Source organism: Balaenoptera borealis, assembly GCF_965194805.1.
Source record: "Balaenoptera borealis genome assembly, chromosome: 18".
NCBI classification, from domain to species: Eukaryota; Metazoa; Chordata; class Mammalia; order Artiodactyla; family Balaenopteridae; genus Balaenoptera; species Balaenoptera borealis.
The window spans coordinates 2,898,531-2,919,109 of NC_138877.1; the positions used below are offsets into that span (position 1 = coordinate 2,898,531).

Genomic DNA, 20,579 nt, shown 5'->3' on the forward strand with positions numbered 1-20,579 from the left:
AATGCTGTGCTGGAGGGGAATGGACCACACTGACCCTTTGTGCAAGGTTATGCTTTGTCTGAGGTTGCTGTTTGCCCTATGGCAGGCCAGCTGTGGAGGACTCAGCAGACGACTTCTGCTGGCCTCAGAGGTCATGATATATTCACACTAGTTTTTTTTTTTTTAATGTGTGTGTCATTGCACAAACTCTTTCAGATTTTGTGAACTCTGCTAAACCATATTATTTACTCAGGCATAAATAAAGACCATTCAGTTAACTAATCACATTTAGCAAATGCTTCTTTTGCAGCGTACCTTACCAAGCCCTGCAAGATTCCTTGCAATTACAAAGACCATTTGTGGTTCCTGAAAGCCAGGCATGCCAGATTTAGTATTCCAAGGCAAAGACACTGTATATAAGCAAAGTAGGTTAATAACCCAATTTATGTATTTAGATGTATTTTCAAAAGCACATATGATTTATTTTCTCTTGACAAACTAGGGCCTGTCCTGAGAAGCAGAAGCCAGATGATGAGGGTCTAGAATCATGTCATATGAAGAGAGTCGGGAGAATTAGGCATTTTTAGCCTGGGGAAGAGAATACACAATGGGGGCAAGATAGTTGTCTTTAAACATTTGAGAAGCTGTCAGGTGGGAAAAGGATTAGACTGATTCTGTGAAACTCCAGAGGGCATAAATATGGTGGAAGTTTCAAGGAAGCAGATTTGGGTTGAAAGAAATGTCTAACAATTTGAGTTACACATAAACAAGTGATGTGTTCTAAAACACTGCAGGGTGGTTTCAAGGAAGGAATTTCTGTACCAATTAATCCATGGACACTTGGATTAGATATTTCTTAAGGTACCTTTCTTTTATTTTTAAAGATTTATTTATTATTTATTTATTTATTTTATTTATTTTTGGCTGCGTCGGATCTTAGTTGAGGCACGCGGGATCTTTCGTTGCTGCACACAGGCTATTCGTTGTGGTGCACGAGCTTCTCTCTAGTTGTGGCGTGCAGGTTTTCTCTTCTCTAGTTAAGGTGCGTGAGCTCAGTAGTTGTGACGCACGGGCTTAGTTGCCCCACGGCATATGGGATGTTATTTTCCTGACCAGGGATCAAATCCGTGTCCCCTGCGTTGTAAGGCGGATTCTTTACCACTGGACCACCAGGGAAGTCCCTCTTAAGGTACCTTTCAACTCAACATTCTATGATTCTTGGACACGCAAATTCCACTTTACACAAAGAGTTGGTTTCGTTGCCCACAATCAGTGTCAATAGCAAATCCACAGCTGTCCCAATATCCAAATGTAAACAGGGCATAGAGGCCCCTTGAGACCATATCCAGTGAGCTCTCCTCCCCAGTCTACAGCCGAAGGCCTTCCTGGTGGGTCTAGGTTTCTCTTTTTGGCCAAGAACATCACACATGTGATGGTCCAGGCTGGTCCTTCTGCCTGGAATTTCTCCATTCTGCTTCCCTGTATCAACTCTGTAATCTCAATGCCAATGTCTCTCCTTCTGGGGAAGCCGTTTCTCGTCAGCAGGTACCCCTGCCACACTTGGAAAACCCGCATAACCCCGTGCTCTGCCCTTTCACGATTCCTCGCTCCAGCTGGGGTCCTTTGTTCACGTTTGTCTTTCCTGTCGGACTTGAACCTTGTGAGGGCCGAGGCAGGCCACAGACTCACGGCCGTATCGGCAGCATCTTAACACACCTCCGAGCACAAAGTGTCTCATTAGAAATATCTGCTAGATGAAGGTTATCCTCGTGCATTTTGAGATTCTCATGTATACTGATAGCAGGTTTACTTTTAAAATTTCAAGAACTCGGGCATTGTGTGTGGTACCAGAGTGCATCTCTGAGAGGGCTGTGGACGTTTAGGAATCGGAAAGCTTTTGAAGGTTTTTAAGAGTTTTGTATCCTTACCATATCGTTACTTGCAGGATTTCATTCCCAGGGAGATGCCTTTGGAGTTCTTGGGGCAGCTGGGCCCACAGGTCACCTCAACTCTCCACCCAACAGCAACAAAAGGCATGGTCAGAATTGCCTGATTTGGGGGCAGAGTGAGCCTGGAAGGGAAAGAAGTGCTCATAGTGAGAAAAGGCAAGAATTTCAAGTGGTTTCCCTGAGCTTCTTGGGAGTTTGGGGACCAGACTGAAAAGAGAGATCCTGGTTTTTTGAGCCGTGTGACTCCACAAAACCATCTTCTTCCTCCCGCCCAATCCATCCTGTTTGTCCTGAGGAAAGTGTAGGCCCTGTGGCGGGCAGTCGCACAGATGGGACGCACGGCCCAGGCTCGCGCAGAACATTCTCAGGGCTGCCCGCTGACAGAGCAGTAAGTTACTTTATCCAGGGAAGAGGTGGTAATAACAGTTACGACCCCTTTTGTAGCTATTGCCATTGTCCTAGGACTATCAGCCCAAAACGTGGCTTTCGTAGTGAAAATGAGAGACGGGATGGGCCTGGAGCCACCGCTGGGGGTGTGGTCCGGGGACGCGCCCGGCCTGGTCTCACTTGGGGGTGGGGCTGGAGATGCTGTTTCCCAGGCCTGAGGTTGTGTCTGTGATGAATCCTCCTTGCCCTCCGCTGGCCATAGTCAAGTCAGCAAGCATTTCCTGAGAAACTGAGAGGGACACTGTGATGAGTAAGAATCTACACTGAGGATCTTCGGGGGCTTAAAGGTACAAACAGCCTGGGCCCGTGGGCCTCAGGGCCTTGTTTGGGGACACATGGATTAAACGTGTGACCTTAGTCCCATCAGCAAGATACTCAGGTCAGTAGAGCCTGCAGGTGTGTGTGTGTGTCTGAGTCTCATAGGGAGCAATTCATTCTTATCTTCCTGTAAAGCAGCACATGGGAGGGGGGAGCTTCCCAAAGCAGCGGTGCTGGGAGCGGGTTGGTGGTGGGGACTCGAGAACCGTGACGGGTGTGAGCGCCACGCGGCACCGACGGCCTACGGCGGGTTAGGAGCTTGGCAAACAGCCTCTTGGATCCTACAGCTTGAGGAACAGTGCAGTCAAGTCAGAGAAGAGGAATAAACGAAAACTGACCAGTGAGAAGATTGTCAAAATAATTATCCGCGAAAGAATGAGAAAGAAATCTGGCTTCTGGAGGAGCAGCTGTCCTCCTGGAACCAGTGTCTCTGCTGGCACGTCCGTCTCTGATGTGACCCCGGCTGGGGGTGCTGAGAGGACCCTCTAATCCCGAGGTGACTCTTTGCGAATGGCTGCCTGTGTGTGCACGTGCGTGTGTGCGTGTGGGTGTGTGTGTGTATTCCTGCAGGAACCCACAGCCCAAGTGAACACAGAATCGTTGTCTCCAGGGCTGTCAGCCTGTCACATTTGATGAGTCCTAGATTTGAAAAGGAAAAAAGAAACACATCACTCACATCCAACCAATAAGCAATATGCAGGCCACATGACTGGCGCTCTCTCTCTCTCTTTCTCTCTCATTCTCTCTCACTCGCTCGCTCGCTCTCTGTGCAGAAAAAGCAAAAGTCACCTGAATTCAAAATTGGAACAGGGCTGCGTCCTCTGCAAAGCCTGGGATGTCCGAGGTTCTGCTGTGTTGCTCATTCTGGCAAAGACAGAGGGAGGTGACTCAGGACAAACTGCAGCTGCATGGAATCCTGGCACTGAAAGTAGCCAGAAACCCCACGATCCTGTGGCTGGCTGAGTCCACTGCTGGGCAGGGTCCATCCACAGGGACCCTTCTGGGCCTTCAAGGACACTGGCAGAGAGCCAGGTGGTGCTGGAAAGGCTTTCAACTCTTTCTCGTTTTCTAAAACTCATGCACTTTTTACTTTTGTTAAAGGCTGGAATGATTCCCTTGCTCATGGCTTTCCATTACCTGATTCAAACAAGAACAGCGTGTGAGAAAACTGTCACCTCTAAGAGGAAAGTTTCTCTCCTCTTGGGCAGGTTGGGCTCCCAAACCTCGTAAGATATTCCCCCGGAGGGTGACTCACACCCACTCACCCCCATAACCCCTCCCCACCCCTTCAGAGGGAGTAACGTTTGGTGTCAAAGAAGGGGGAGAATTTCCCACAGAAGTGCAGCTTTCTGACAGAGAGCACACGCAGGGCCTGAACACTTGGCAAAAACGACTCACAAGTTTGAGAGTGAGAAGGAGGAGAGAGGACCACTGAGGTGAAGGCCTGGGTGGCCTGTGTGTTTTTCGGGATGTTCCAGAAGTTCTGTGCGGTTGTCTCGCCTGAAGCAAACCTGTTAAAGCAAACGTTTAGGATTTTAAGCCCAGTATGCCCTTTGCCTTCCAAGAAAGAGAGTTCAAAAAGAAAGTGTGCAATGTTCAAAGCAGAACTATTTACAATAGCCAAGACATGGAAGCATCCTAAATGTCCATTGACAGATGAATGGATAAAGATGTGGTATATATACAATGGAATACTACTCAGCCATAACAAGGAAGGAAATAATGCCATTTGCAGCAACATGGACGGACCTAGAGATTATCATGCTAGGTGAAGTAAGTCAGACAGAGAAAGACAAATACCTTATGATATTGCTTGTATCTGGAATCTAAAACAGTGATACAAATGAACTTATTTACAAAACAGAAACAGACTCACAGACGTAGCAAACAAATTTATGGTTACCAAAGGGGGAGGGGGGGGAGGGATAAATTAGGAGTTTGGGATTAACATATACACACTACTATATATAAAATAGATAACCAACAAGGGCCTACTGTATAACACCGGGAACTCTACTCAATACTCTGTAATAACCTATAACAGAAAATAATCTGAAAAAGAATATGTGTGTATAATTGAATCACTTTGCTGTACACCTGAAACTAATACACTGTAAATCAACTGTAGCCCAGTATAAAATAAAAATGAAATTAAAGCAAAGAAAATGGGCAAGAAACTGGAACCCTGATCTTCCCTGTGACCTCCATCTTTTGTATTTCATGTTCTCAATGTTTACGTAAATAACATTATGCCCTCCCTGTCTCCCTTGATGGGCTCTATAGCAATTAGGAAGGTGAGATCATAGTTCTGTCCTCCCTCTGCCATGGGGTGTAGGTGGCAGCCCCTCCCAGGGACGAGTGAGGGGAGGGGTCCCCTTGCAGAGGACGCTGGGTGTCCTGACTCAGCTGCTCAGCCCCAGGATGTAACCCTGGCCCAGGACAGAGCGGGGGTGAGTGCCCACTGTTCACACAGACGTGCTTCTGGGCTCGGCCTCTAGCTCTCCGTCCCTGTCCCACGTGTGCCCCGTCCCAGCCCCACCTCTGCCGAGTCCCCCCGCGTTGTTCTCCCCCGAGGCCCAGCCCTGCCCCCGTGGCCTCTCCCTCCATCCGGCGCTGCCGTGACGCCGGCCCTACCGCGGCCTCAGCTCCCAGTCAAGAGTCTCATTCCTCCACCCTTGACTTAGAGTGTCTGCTGGAGCTCTGAGGCCTTATATGTGACATGTCACCCTACCTCAGAGCCAGAATTTCCCAAAACCAAAGCTACTCATTAATCTCTTATCAATAAGCTGCTGTGTGCCAGACCCTGTGCTGGAGAGAAAAGGGAAGCCAACCGTTAACACACAAGCAGCTGCAGCATCCTTTCTGGAAGCAGGGGCTTTGGAGAAGGAAAGGCGGGGTGTTGTCACTTTTGAGCTGTTTGAACTTAGGCAAACTACACAACTTCTCAAAACATCAGTTTATTCATGACAAAAGGTAGGGCATAACCTGATAGTCTTGAAGTGCCGCGGCAAGAATTTAATGTGAGAGCGTGTGAGAGACACCTGAATGAAGCTTGTGTAGAGCTGAGATCAGTGAATATCGGTTATGGAAGACAGAGAGGGGTGTAGCGCTGACAGCAAGGGTGCATGGGGGTTAATGAGAGGAGGCGGGGTCGAATGCATGCAGGCATCATCTCGTGTGTTAAGCTAAAGAAGCTCCTCTTTATCCTGGAAGCTATGGGAGCGCTGAAGGAATTTAAGCAGGAAAACGACATGATCAGATCTGCGTTTTAGAAAGAACACGTTGGCAACTCGGAGGTCGGGCTTGGACTCGTGCCAGGCTGCAGGCAGCGAGACCAGTTAGGGGCCGTCGCAGGAAAGCTGGGCAAGCGGTGATGAGGGCTGGATTAAGGTAATGGCTTTGGGGATAGAGAGGATGGCTCGGATGTGAGTGGATATTAAGGACGGAGAATCTGTAGGACTTGGTAACTTGACATGAGGCTAAATGAGAAGGAGGGTCTGGGATGCCTGCCAAGTTTCTGCTGTGGGCGAGTGGATGGAGGGTAGCATCTTGCAATAAAATAAAGAAGATCGAAAGAGGAAAACATTTTAATGATGGGTCCAGTTTGAAACCTAATGAATTTTCTATTCGATTAATTTAATGGTAGTTGGGCTTTTCTTCCAGACGTAAGGAGCCAAAATCCGGGAGATGCTGAGTGGTGCAGTCGGTTCAGAGGAAGAGTCAGGTGTCAGGTGAGAAGAACCAAAGGCAAAGACCTGGGGAATAATGGATATTTAAGGAAGGAAGATGACAAATTGGTGATGTGGTCTAGATGGATGAGTCATGGGGCTCAGAAGAGAATCAGGAAAAGTTGGTGTCACAGAAGGTGGATGAGGGAGCGATTGATGTTGTCACAGACAGAAACATAAGTCAGAGAAGAGGAAACGGACCATTGGGCTGGGAAACACAGAGGCCATTAGGGACCCTGGAGAGAGCTATGGCCTTGGAGTTGAGGAAGGAACACAGGTGTAGTTGTAAATAACATGGGATGGGGTGGACCTCCGATATAGTCTATTGCGTCAAGAAACCTTACCGTGAAAAAGGGAGAAGGAGGAGAGAAAGGAATTTAGAAAGGATTTGAATTTGAAGAAAGTAGTTTTTAAATTGCTTTTGGAGCCAATGTGTGAGAACGCTGAGAGTGTGTGTGTGTGTGTGTGTGTGTGTGTGTGTGTATGTATGTTCTAGAAGGAAACTCAGTGGACGTGGAAAGGTAGAAGATAAAGGAGGAGTAGGCGATGGAGCGCTGCCCTTGAGGAGGGGGCGGGGACAGTAGCAGAGGACCAGTGATGGCAGGGGCCCTGCAAGGAAGGACTGAGACAAAAGAGACGGAGCAAAGGCCAGTGCATATGCAGAGATTCATTTCATTAATTTTTAAAATTTTTATTAAATTTTGATTTTTTTATTGGAGTATAGTTGCTTTACAATGCTGTGTTAGTTTCAAAGTGAATCAGTTATATGTATTCATATGTCCCTTCTTTTTTGGATGTCCTTCCCATTTAGGTCACCACAGAGCGCTGAGTAGAGTTCCCTGTGCTCTACAGTAGGTTCTCATTAGTTATCTATTTTATACATAGCATCAAGAGTGTATATGTGTCAATCCCAATCTCCCAATTCATCCCACCCCCCTTCCACCCTTCATAGATACATTTTTTTTTTTTAATTTTATTTATTTATTTATTTATTTTTGGCTGTGTTAGGTCTTCGTTGCTGTGCGAGGGCTTTCTCTAGTTGCGGCGAGCGGGGGCCACTCTTCATCGCGGCGTGTGGGCCTCTCACTGTCGCGGCCTCTCTTGTTGCGGAGCACAGGCTCCAGAGGTGCAGGCTCAGTAGTCGTGGCTCACGGGCCCAGTCGCTCCGCGGCATGTGGGATCTTCCCAGACCAGGGCTCGAACCCGTGTCCCCTGCATCGGCAGGCAGATTCTCAACCACTGCGCCACCAGGGAAGCCCAATAGATTCATTTTAATGGAGGGGGTAAATAGTTCTTGCCTGTTACACTGTATTTGTTTCTGTTATTCGGGGCAAGTTCATCCACTGAGAATACGGAGGAGTTGGACTTGAGGGTAGACATAGCCCTGTAAATAGCTTTTCAGAGGAATAAGTAGAGGAAATGGCTAGTAGTTATTGACTATTTACTGTGTTCTGGTCAGAATTTTAACTGCCTTAAATTTATTAACTCTTTTAATCCTCACAATAACTCTATAAGGCAGATACAATAATCATCCCTCTTTTACAGAAAAGGAAACTGAGACACAGAGCTCTTTAAATACATTGACAAATATCTTGACAGAGGAGGACTTGAACTCAACATTTGGACTCAACAGACCAGCCTTTAATGGATTCGTGCACATATGGGGCACAAATATTTTGTTTATTCGTTCAGCAAATGCTAATCGAGTAATCTGTATGTGCCAAGCCCTTGTTTCAATCATGAGGGATGCACTGACAAACAAAACAGTAAAGGTGCTTATGTTCGTATTTTAATGATGGAAGATTGACAAGAAACAAAATAGAAAAATACACTGTGTAGTTTGTAGTTGGCAATAAGTGGTACAGAAAAAAAGGAAAACACAGAACAGGTGAAGGGGCTGGAGATGGGCTGTGAATACAGTGGAGTGGAGCTCATTTGGGACGGGAACGAGTTAGCCCTGTAGACATCGGCTAGAATGCATTCCAGGGCCCGAGGCGTGACTGTGACCAAATGTATATCTTTCTTATAAATCACAATATCACAATAATTCTTTTTCTGTCTGAAAATGAATACAGTCACAGGTCACTTCTGATGTCAAGTCCTGCCTGAACCCCTAGCGAGTCAACTGCTTCCTACTTTGGGATTCACACACCCCTTTGCTTCATGACATGTTGTTTCGTGTATTTTAAGTTCTATAACCAATACTGTGGGCCTCTGAGAAAGGTTTTTAAAAGATTCTTTCTCTGTCATCGCCCCCAAAGTGTCACTATTTAATTATGGTTAGCCTCGTTTTTTCTCTCCATCTCTAATGTTTTTTTTTTTAACATCTTTATTGGAGTATAATTGCTTTACAATGGTGTGTTAGTTTCTGCTTTATAACAAAGTGAATCAGCCATACATATACACATATCCCCACATCTCCTCCCTCTTGCGTCTCCCTCCCCCCTCCCTATCCCACCCCTCTAGGGGATCACAAAGCACCGAGCTGATCTCCCTGTGCTATGTGGCTGCTTCCCACTAGCTATCTATTTTACATTTGGCAGTGTATATATAAGTCCATGCCACTCTCTCACTTCGTCCCAGCTTACCCTCCCCCCTCCCCGTGTCCTCAATTCCATTCTCTACGTCTGTGTCTTTATTCCTGTCCTGCCCCTAGGTTGTTCAGAACCTTTTTTTTTTTTTTTTAGATTACATATATATGTGTTAGCATATGGTATTTGTTCTTCTCTTTCTGACTTACTTCACTCTGTATGACAGACTCTAAGTCTATCCACCTCACTACAAATAACTCAATTTCGTTTCTTTTTACGGCTGAGTAATATTCCACTGTATATATGTGCCACATCTTCTTTATCCATTCATCGGTCGATGGACACTTAGGTTGCTTCCATGTTAGTGCTCTGCTTAACACATGTGAGTAGGCAAAAAAGTTTGTTGAAAGCAAAAAAATTAAGTTCCAGACAGAGCGTCTTCCAAAGCCTGTCACTGTGATGCTGGAATATCTCAGTGATATAACCTAATGCTGACAGTGACCTCTAGAAAGGAGCATCATTTATTTCTAGTGACAGTTTAAATTAATAAGCTGGTGGATTTTATCAGTGAGGCAGCTACAGATTTCCAACTTTTGGACTCCTCAGGGCTGGGAAGGGCCCAGAAGGTGGTCCTGGGACTTTATCGCGTGTCTGGGCCACCAGAGATGCGGACTGAACGTGGGTGTCATTCTGTAAACGTGCTGACACTGCGCAAGGCTCTCCGGTTGCCTCGGGGACCCTGTCTTGGCTCGGAGGCCAGCCTCTCTTATCCGGATTCCAACCTGTCCTCTCTGATCTCTGGGGCGGGGGAGGAGAGAGACAGGAGAAGGTGCTTTGTTAATTGCTCTCTGATGGGAGAAGCCTCGGATAAGCAGCCCCACCTCAAGTCTGTGGAACGATCAGGGTAGGAATAGCAAACAAAAGGAATCCTTTTTTTTAAGTTCCTATGAAATCATAATAAGAAAGAAGGGACAATTTAAGCCTCTTTCATTCTCCTTGATTGTGAGTCAGCAATTTTGGAGACCTCTGACCATTCCTACTCCCAAATGAAGATGCCTGGTGTCAAATGCTAACCCAGCCGAGCCTCCCGGCCATGCGTCTAGAACATCCTTTACAGCATGTGTGGCCCTTTCAGATCTTGCTGTTGTTTCTGGGGACCATTTCCAGCAGCCGTGAAGGAATCCTATAAAAACCCTTACAAAGTCGGCACAAAACACACCCGGACCATCCCCAGGACTTCTCAGCTGTTTTGGTGGGAGCTTTTCTGTGGTGTAGCAGTGAGTCACCTGAGCAGGGTTGTTTTTGCCTTAAGAAACCACCACCCTGGCCTCACTCAGCCTGGCTGTTCCTTCCTGAAAAATTCCTATTACCTTTTCACCCTGGTTGAAAAGGGTGAGTCAACCCATTTTCTAACGCTTTTTACTGGTATTCTCACGTTAAAGCTTCAGAGATACAGAATTATTTTCAAACATAACACGGTGACATAGGATTTTGTGGTTTTTTTTGGCTAATATTTTCGCTAATGCTTATTTCGATATTCCCGGGAGGTAAAGGTAAAGAAATTGAAGTGTAACGGGATGATTTTTAAGGTCATACATTTGTTAGGGCTACAGTTAAAGGCAGAATCTCTGCTGCATGCCACCTGAGCCAGGACAGCTTGGGAGACCACAGAGGAGTGACACAGGTGTGCAGCCATGGTGCCGCGGCCTTCGCATTTAGGGACTCATTAACTGTGAGGTGTAGCATGTCGATGTCCTGTGTGTGCGGGTGGAGGTCTAGAGGTAAGGCAGTGTCCTCCGGGTGATGCAGGAGTGAGCTGCAGACCGGCTTAGACGTAGACCTGATTGATCCACATTCTGAGCCGTGTTGTAACGCCCATGTCTCCTGGCCAGAGCTGTTTCCCTGTGACTATCGTCACTGCCTTTGGCTGTTCAGGTGACGCCCTTGCCAAAGCGCCTGACTTTGGGGTCAGCCCAAGGTTTACTGGGCGCACTTGTCAGCTTTGGGCCACAGCAAGAGGCAGTCTCGTTGGGGAGGAATAGCTTACACTAGAATATCCAGGGGACACTTTTTTCTACTCAGTTTGTTGGAGGGGTGCCTTTCGTGCCCCATCCACAGACGAGATCGCTCATATACCTTAGTACCTTGGAATCAGCACTCTGGCTGTCTTACCTGCCCCACCTGTAAAATGGGCCTGGGACAGAGCCAGGGCTTAGGAGGAAGCATTCCAAAGTTTATAACATTGCAGCTACTTCGTGGGGGGAAAAAAAAGCTATTTTCACTCAAAATAGTGTTATCTCTTTACTTCAGTGGGGTGGAACTCAATATGCAGGTCTGAGATTGTGTTCTTTTATAAAGAAACTTCAGAGCTCATTGAAAGTGTTATCAGTTACCAACTTTCGACGGATAAAAAAAAGACTGTAATATTTACGAAGCAGTTAAAGTATCAGGCTACAAATTGTGAACTTTCCTGGTACTGATAATTGATGTTTCTGGTGAAACTCAATTCGGTGCCTTCGATGATACCGGGAAAGTCCATAAAACTTCAAACATCTATAAACAAGTCAGCTTCCCGACTTCAAATATCCTAATGTGCTGTGTGTACTTCAGTTTTTCCACGTTTACTGAGAAATAAAAGTCAACCCACAGGCGGCGGTTTGAAGCCGTGTGGGCTTGTTGGGGAATTCTGAGCTTCTCGTGGGACTGTGGATTCCCCGGGAGAGGTCGCCTTGTAAGCTGGTCCTTCTCCCCGATCCAGGAAATACACCCTGTGGAGCCCCTTTGGTTGAGAGTGACTTAACAGGTGTAAACAGTGAGTGACCGATTTGAGGTCAAGAAGAGTGAGGGAGCTCAGTGGTGAACTTGGCCACGCACTTGCATTAGACTGTGAACCCAAGGCCACTGCCCGAACGGAAACACGGGGACACAGAGTCAGGATGGCTGTGAAAACAATCACGGTGGGTTTACTACCTCAGTGTGTTTAAGGTTCACTTTTGTGTCAGCGTGTCCCCCACAGGTGTCAGAGTAGAATCCATGTCTTGTTTCAGATCAAGACCAATTCAACAGGCAACTTTTTTTTTTTTCTTAACAACTTCTCTGGAGCTACAGAAAGCCCTGCGTCAATGCTCCAGTGCCATTGGCCTGACTTAGAAAATACATCAGTCCTGGGTCCAACTCACAAAATTTAGACCCCAAAGGGGAAATAAATTCCTGGTGAGGCCATCCCTCCAATCTGAACACTACCTGGTAGACAGCTTGAGCCACTGAAATGGCAGAGATCTCGGGGCCTACCAGCTGTTAGAGGGAGTGGAAGAGACAAAAAGTAGCCAGAAGGGGTGGCCCGTGAGGGCCTGAACACGGAGACAGGAGAGGTGCGTGTGGATTGTAGCTTCTTCCATGCCGCAGAGGAAAGCACGTCTCCTGTGTGTGCGCGTGTGTGTGCCTGTATGTGTGTGTGAGTGTATGTGTGCGCGCGTGTGTATGTGCGTGTGCACATGTGTGTATGTGCATGCGTGCATGTGCGTGCATGTGCGTACGTGTGTATGTGCATTGTGCGTGCGCTTGTGTGCATGTATGTGTGCACGCATGTGTGTGAGAGACAATGTGTGTGCGTGTGTGTGCACGTGTGTGAGACTGAATGTGCGTGTGTTTGTGCATGTGTGTGTGGAGGGCACGGGGAACTAATGAAAATCTTGTGCAGAAAAAGAAAATGCTTACTCATTTCTTAACAGGTATTCACTCAAAAACAGTGTCAGAACATCCAAGAACACGTGTGGCAGTTTGCTTTCTGTTTGGAAAAGCCAAAGCCAGGGTTCAAGAAGCAGACAGAGTAGGGCTGCGGGGAGACGCTGCCAGCAGAGCGGGCCCAGGGACCTGGGTGTGAGTGTGTGTCTGCGAGTTCTAGCTGGTTCTCAGGGCTCAGCACTTCCCCTGTGTGTTCACAGCCAGCAGTCTGATCGCTGACCTTTACAGAAACAGGCCTGCCGAGGTGGGGAAATTTCAACAGTTCCCAGCCGGCGCTGGGCTGGGTGGAGGGGAGCCTCCTTTCTGCTGCTCTGTTTTCCCAAATAGCCTGGTTAGTTCTCTGGGTGGAGTTGAGATGTCCAGAAACCTCCGAGCTTCAGATTTGTTTCCCAAGAGGGTTCTTTTCAGGCCTTTGAGAATATTGAGACCATATCGTCGTGTTTATTTTACTTTATGTTTTCATTTTTCTAAAAAGCAATTTGATACATTTGTATTTCTTTCTGGATAAAATCACGTGAAATTATGTTATATTGCTTGACAGGCTGCGTTGTTAACCCTCATGTTGTGTAGCGTGTGTCAAGGAATGCATTACACACAGCGCACAATTATTGGACACACCGTAGTCTCTTAAAATATGGGTAAAAGCTGCCGTAAGCATCAAAATCTCTGTTCCCCCAAGAGCAGGAGATATTGGGTTACTGCCTGTTAGTCTGATAGGTATAGTTTAAACACTTACTTTAAATAAAAATACACATAAAACAGAGCCCATTTTGGATCACCTTTGATCTCTAAGTGGTACCAAAAGGGCTAGATTTTACTGGGAACTCACCTATCCTCTAGCAAATTGGTTGGCTGTTCATGTATTTTTATAAAAGATAAATATTTTGTTCCTCCCTTGAGATCAAAAGAGAGTTCTATGAAGGTGTCTCAATGTCAGTTTTCTTTTTAAAAAGTGTTTTCTGGCTTGCTAAAATCTTCCATACCTGCAGACTTTCTCTCCAGCCTATTTTCGCTGAATACCTAATCAACACTGAGGCCCACAGGACAGCATTAGTGAACCCATGAATCAAGGTTCTGTGGGCACTTCATCATCAGAGTAAAATCTTTGTTGGTTTAAGTTAAATCGTGTACATGACAGGAGTCACCATATGGAAAGTTTGGCTGAGTCTGTATTTCTAATTTTTCTTTGCTGAGAACTCCCATGAAAATTCACATCTTTGAAGATGGAAAAAGCAATAATTCCCAGGTCTGGATTACATTCTGGATACGTTCCTGAGCATATATGCATTTTCTACCCATAAATGGTGGGGAGAATTAGGCTGATAATGGCTCATTAAAAATTTTTAATGTTATATACATAGTTAAAAATTATATGAATCTAAAATTTTGCATATACCTCACTAAAGTTATATGTATAATACTAAAAGCATTTATGTATTCATATTTATATATGCATGAGTCAGAAAGAGGTGGTCTTTTTTTAAGAAAAATACCTTGATTGGTCATTTTGGGAGGCAAGTCAGGCTCTGGCGCAGTCTACAGAGTGGGGATGTGAGAGCCTGGTGGAGCAAGAATTAAAGGAATAAGAACACTTCTAGGCACAAGTCAGTCTACAATGCAGATGATAAAGAGTTTGCATTGCACTGATGTAAAGCTTCTGTGTGTTCAGCCTTCAGTAACTTTGGCTTTTCACACAATGGAAACCAGGTAAAAGGGGCCCAGATCCACCTCACCAAGACCCATCACCCAGGGTGCAGAGAAAATACACTCCTTACCCAAACCAAGAGATAAGCATCACTCTGTGGGTCCCGAGTACATTTCCTCGCTTTAATATACATGGGCAGGTTTCCACGTGCAGGAGAAAAAGATGACCTTCCATGAAAATGAATTTACGGGGAGTCCTTAAGTTCACGGATGTACTCATAATCACCTTTCTCTGGGAGATTTATAACATGGTTATGCACCTGCGTTAAATTAGATTTGAAAAATTTCTGCTAATCTAACAAGTTTTAGATACAGGACATTCATGTTTCTTTATTTCAAACTGATTTTAGACATCAGTTCACTACACATTTCACTCTATTGTTTTGTGCTGGTAGGTGTAATTGTTTTCATTAAATATGATAGAAATAGTGTATTAAATGACTATAAAATTGGCATAAAAGGAATCCTTGTTTGGGGAAAAGATGTTAAACCCACATACGAATAGAGAAAAAAATCTTTTAAATTTGCAACACACACTGGGCCTATGAAGAATTCTGCATAAATGTAACGGATGACATTTAAGTAGTGGTAGTTCTCAATAAGTTATGCTGGAGTTACTGATTTGTGCAGTCACGTTTATGTAGAATGGGAAGCTGGCATCGTAGCTATCAGATCATGGCTCTGTATAGAAGGCTTTCTAGTGAATTAGATGTTAGATAAGCACCAGATTGAGGAGGTTCCTGATCTCTGGTACTTGGTAAGTTTTTATAAACTAGTTCAAAATCAACTACTGAATTGAATTGATCACTTGGATGATCATTCAAGTAAATACAGACAAAAGACAATGCTTGAATTATTAAATAAGTGAATTTACATAATTCAGACACTTTCCCTAAATTTGCATCTCTATTTCGAGTGGCATGCAGCAGGCGTTTAGAGGTTTTGTGGCCCTGGTTCCCCACTTTTGCCCTGATTTTGTGCCTTTGCTGAGGTTCTCCATGTGGCTGCCGGTCAGAGGCGTGGGAGGCTCTCGGGACCAGGGACTCTGGCCTCCCAGACTGAGGTAGGGCACGCTCCCTGGTCCTCTGGAAAGCTCCCAGGAGACCCGAATCTGCAGCCGTGGGCTGAGAGCACAGGCTCTGCTGCCTTTGTAGGTTTTCTTTCTTTCATTTTTCAAACGTGTCTTTCCAATTCAGCAGCGGGCCTTTTGGAGGCAGGCATGGTATCCCTGTCCTGGTGTAGAGTCTGGTCCATCATGGGCAGTCACAGTGTTGGTTGGATGAATAAGATTATGTGCCACGTCTTCTAAGATGACTGCACTGACTTCAAAGCTACACGACCACACCGAAAATAGCTCAGAAATTAAGCTGAGCCACTGAGAAGCAGAACCCGCCTTCACAAAACATGAGGACGAGAAGCCTTGGCAAAGATCCCAACCAGTGTGATCTCAGCAGGAGTAAAGGAGGGGGCACTAAAGTCAGCCCCCAAGGCGTGAGGTCCAGAAGATTCTGGTTGGGCCATCAGCGCCCAGAGAGCCAGGGGCCAAGGGGACATGAGAGAGGACTGGGAGGCGTGTGTGGGCAGCGGGGTGGAGCTCAAAGGAGGGAACGAGACCCCGCACCCAGGCTTAAAGGGACCGAGAGCCCCCAGACCTGAAGACAGCCCAGCGGCACCTCAGGCAACAAGTGGGATGATGTCTTTTTAGCTTCGAACCCAAACAAGTTGAGATGAGGACATTTCCAAGGCGAAGGAAAGTGGACCAGGCAACCCAAAGCTCACCTAGGATTATAAGCTTTGTCATAGGCAGTCTTTTGTTTTTGTTTTTGCTTTTACAGATTTGCACTATGTTGAGGCTTAGAGAGGTGAAGTTACTTACTGAGCTAGAATAGCTCTTGTGTGGTGTGTCCTGCTTGGCATCTGGGGACGAGTGGGTGACGGGAATGCAGAACAAGTGCAGCTCTGTGGGTCCACGTTCTCCCCCATGGGGCCCCTCTCCTCACCTCTCCCAGCACAGACTCAGATTCTCAAAAGGCATCCTTAAGACACAAAGATGTGAGCATCGTTTATCAGCCTAGAAACCTGTTTCTTTTAATGACAAGTGTATTAAAGTGTTGGTTCAGTGATGGTTTTCCCCTCCCTGCCCACCTATGAAGGGGCATTTTCCACAGAAGTTCTTATAATTGGCGGTAGGTGAGCCCTTAGAAAATCCTCAGCCTTTAACAAATACTTTAGCACTGTGTAAGCAAAAGATAAGAAGGAAGAGTAATTTTTGGTTGGTTAAAAAATTAAAAGTGCTTGCTTGCTTTGTGCAGAACGAGCCTAAACACACAGGCTTGTAGGATCTGCTCTGTGCTCTCTGGTCTGGCTCATGTTTTGACACCGTTAGATACCTTCTCTTCCTCCTACTCGTGGGTCTTCAGCTGTCAATTTTTCCTTATCTTGTCCTGCGTGTTTAGTCTTCCCATAGACTTTGGGGTAGGTGTAGGTTTTATACAACTCACCTGAGTCTTTTCTACTGTCTGGATATTTTTCTTTAAACCCCATGCTAGCTATAAATTCAGTTCTCAATCAGAGACTGGTTTATAATGGACGGGTCCTCACCTTGTGTATCACCTCCACTTGTTCTTTGATTTCCAGTTAAAAGGCAGCGCCCAAGCTCAGCCATAGGTCTGCATAGTCCTGTTCTGATGCCTGAGGTATCCCTTCTTTTTTCCCATATCAGCATCGTCTCATCTGTGAAAACTCTTGTTTTGATTTACAATCATATTGACTTTATGTGGTATATGTTATTTTTAGTTCATCTTCTTATTTGGTATTAGTTACTAGATCAATTTAATGATCAATTCTCAACAATATAGAAGGAAATCATATGCACATAATCATATCACATAAATCATTATGTGAACCAGATGCACATAAAGGTGAAAAACCATGGTGCCATATTTACCCTGAGACATTGGACACTGATTCTCTCTGATCTGACACCCCATCCAACCAGGTCCCTGAAGAAGGCAAAGAAATTTAACTTTTCACATGAATAACAGCTCTGCTGTGAAACATCACTGCAAGGTCCAGCAGGCCGGGCAGAATTCCGTGGAGAACTGTCTTGGACGGTCACGCTGAAGGAGAGCAGTGTCCGGGCTACTCTGTCCACAGCACCTGGGGACCTCGTGGCCTGTCTTTCCAGTCACCGTAGAGACAGGCTGGAGGAGACGTGCCCCGAGAAGAGCTGCAGGGGAGCGGCTTGGCCCAAAGGGGAGATGCAAGTGGCATAGAGGACCTGTTAGCGTCCCTCTGGGCTGGGGTGGAGGGTGCAGTGGGAAAAGGGCAGCACTCCCCAGGCCCCTTCTTCTCGCCACACCAGAGAGGGGAACCCCGGGAAAGGAGAGCGGGAGGGCTGGGCCTCCAGGAGGGGCTCCACCTGCCAGGGATCTCAGCTCCGGGAGGGACAGAACCAAGTCAAAGTGAAAGTGAAGGCCAGCCAGGCTTCCTGCTTCCTTGCAGACACCGTGCCCCTTCCTCACCACCTCCCTCCGGGGCCGCTGAGGGCAAGGCGTCCCGTCCGCTCACTTTGCTGCCCCGCCTCTCCGCCCCCGTTTAATGCCTGGACTTCTCCCCCAGTCCTGTGAAGCCTCAGGACCCTTCACAGGACAATGTTTTAAATACAGAGAATAAGTCGCAGAGGATGACAAAGGCTGCCTGTCATACTGAAGTGACATCTACCGATGGATCCCCGGGGGAACATGGGGCCCCGGGTAAAAATCAGTGTTTAGTGGGGCCGTGCGTAAGTCCGGGGCCCTGTAGGGAAGAGGTGGCACGCCCGAGCTGAGACAGGCTGAGGATTGTTTGATAAAAAGACGCTACAAAGCATGGGCAGGGTGTAGGGCACAATGCAGAGCCCTGAAGCACATGGTTCCAGAAAGTACAGAGCTTTATCAACAGCAGAGACCAAAAGGAGGAGAGGCGGGGGCAGGACACGTACCTAGAGAAGGTGACTCAGTCCTGGGGACAGGCGGCCACGCGGGAGCCCTCCGGTCCCCCAGCCCGGGCTCCCAGAGGTGCCGTACGTGGAGCAGACTTTTCACAAAATGTACATCGAGTTAGGGTGCAGCCGTTCTCCTGTCAGCACTGGAGGCCTCCAAGCCCTTCACCTCCCCCCTGGCCCCCGTCCCGTGTCCTGTGTTCTCTTAACCCTGAGCATCGTCAAGAGGTAGCCATGCGGCAGGTAAATTACCCGCACAGACCACATGGCTACAAAGTTCACTCACCATCACTCAGTCTTCATTTTTGTTGGCAAATATTTAAGAATACTTTAAACCATATGTGGAATTAGACTAATTGATTTCCCCTCCTTTATGCTAGACTAATTTTTCTTTTACGATTGATTTAAAAACAACACTCATTGATAGTTTTCCCAGGAAATCTCAGTACTTGCAGGTTGGCTGGCCCAGGACGTCACCTCACTGGGCTGAAGGAGAAAATCTTTACAAGTTTCATCTTGAGAAACAGTTAAACTTACCAAATTCTTTGGGAGCAGCGATTTAGTCTTTGACCATGTAGGCAGAGTACTTGGGAACTATTTGAAAAGTCATTTGTTCCAATGTCTTGTATTGTCATTCTACAAATTACACAAAACTATTTAAAAAGGAAAAAAAAGAAAGAACGATTATTATCAACCCGCAGAGATTCATTGAGAATGTATACCCAGTGTTCCGTGGCAGGTTTCCTTCTGCAATAGTAGAGGGTAAGGGAAGGTCTGCCCCCGGGGCGGTTCTGCAAGGAGGCCAGGGGTCAGTTACTGGTGTAAAGTGATGGAGCGCGTACCTGGGCTGCAGGGAGAGGGTCTGAGGGCGGCGTCCGTCTGGGAGCCCCCAGACCCCCCTCCTGGCTGTTCCCCTCTGTTCCCCCGCTGCCGTCTGACTCTTTGGCTGTTTGTCTCCAAGTGTCATAATGCTCTCTTTTAAAGTACAAGTTCAAGTTCAAGAAGTTTTGCTTCCTAAAAAGCCAGCTTGGTGCCTGCATATGAAACATGGAGCTCCTTTCCACGGGGGTTTTTGTTTTGTTTTGTTTTGAAGTACAAAGCAGTTCTCCAAAACTGATCTCCCAAACCAAGGGTGGGATGTAAGTTGTCTTCTGTGGCTGGCTTTCCTGGACCCCAAATTGCCACCAGCGGTGTTCTCCCCTTGTTTTCCTTCCACCGGGATCCTAACGTGGTCGGTGGCTTGATGACTGGAATGGGTATTTGCAGATGGGGCTCTTGTCAAAACATGACCTTTTCTTCTTCTTCTTTTTTTTTTTTTTTTTTCAGGCAGTGACTTTCTGCAGAAGGTCTTTTTTTTTTTTTTTTTTTCTCCTGAATTCTCAGAGGGCACACAGAGATGTAAAGGGAGGCACGGCTGACTATTCCTGCTGGTGTTTGGACCAGCCCAGCCCTAAAATGTTCTGGTTATTAACACGGGGAGACGGGCTTGCGGAAGGCTAACACAGGGACGGCTCACCTTGCTTGCTCCTTCTGTGGAGTGTCTGCGTGACTTTGGAAAGGCTGCCAGGTGCCCATCTGTTAACAACACAACCTCTGCCACAAACACAGCTGTCGCGACAACCACGCCGAGTTCGTCTTTCAAATAAAACTTGTTAAAAGCTACTGCCCCCCAGTCCCCACCCACTGCAGTTAACTGCCTTAAATCGCCCTCTGACTAGTATTTATTTTCTTAGGCCTACCTTACTTGTGCAGCTGTGGCATGCCAGCCTTTGATTTAAAATAACCCTACCAGGTTGAGCATTTACAGTCCCCCAAAGGTCAGGATGTGTTTAGGGTCCCACCCGAACTTTCTCAGGCTGCAGAGCCGGCATCCAGGGCCCTCTGGTCACCCCTCCGTTACATGGTCTTCAAGTCTGGCAGCTGATGGGTCAGCTGATTTCTTCCAGATGATGGCTGACCAGGTCGACACACTCAGAGGAGAACTAGAGTGCAAAGGGTGGAAAGCCTCACCCTCAGGCCAGTGTCCCTCCCGGCACCCCTGGTTCCCCCATTCTCATGAACTTGGGTGGCAGAGGCAACTTTGGGCTAATTTTATCTCACCTGTGGAACCTGAGTGGAGTGGGCGATGTAACAGTCCAGCGGCACGGGGCGTCCTGGAACGCGTGTTTTCTTTTACCTTACATATTTGAAATCGTAA

At 46.8% G+C, this 20,579-nt stretch overlaps 1 long non-coding RNA gene across 7 annotated transcripts in view; it reads left to right on the forward strand.

The window, feature by feature from the left end:
• The window catches only part of LOC309615413, a 406,281-nt gene that overhangs the window by 284,972 nt on the left and 100,730 nt on the right, over positions 1-20,579 (forward strand). The gene's annotated exons all lie outside the window — the stretch shown is intronic.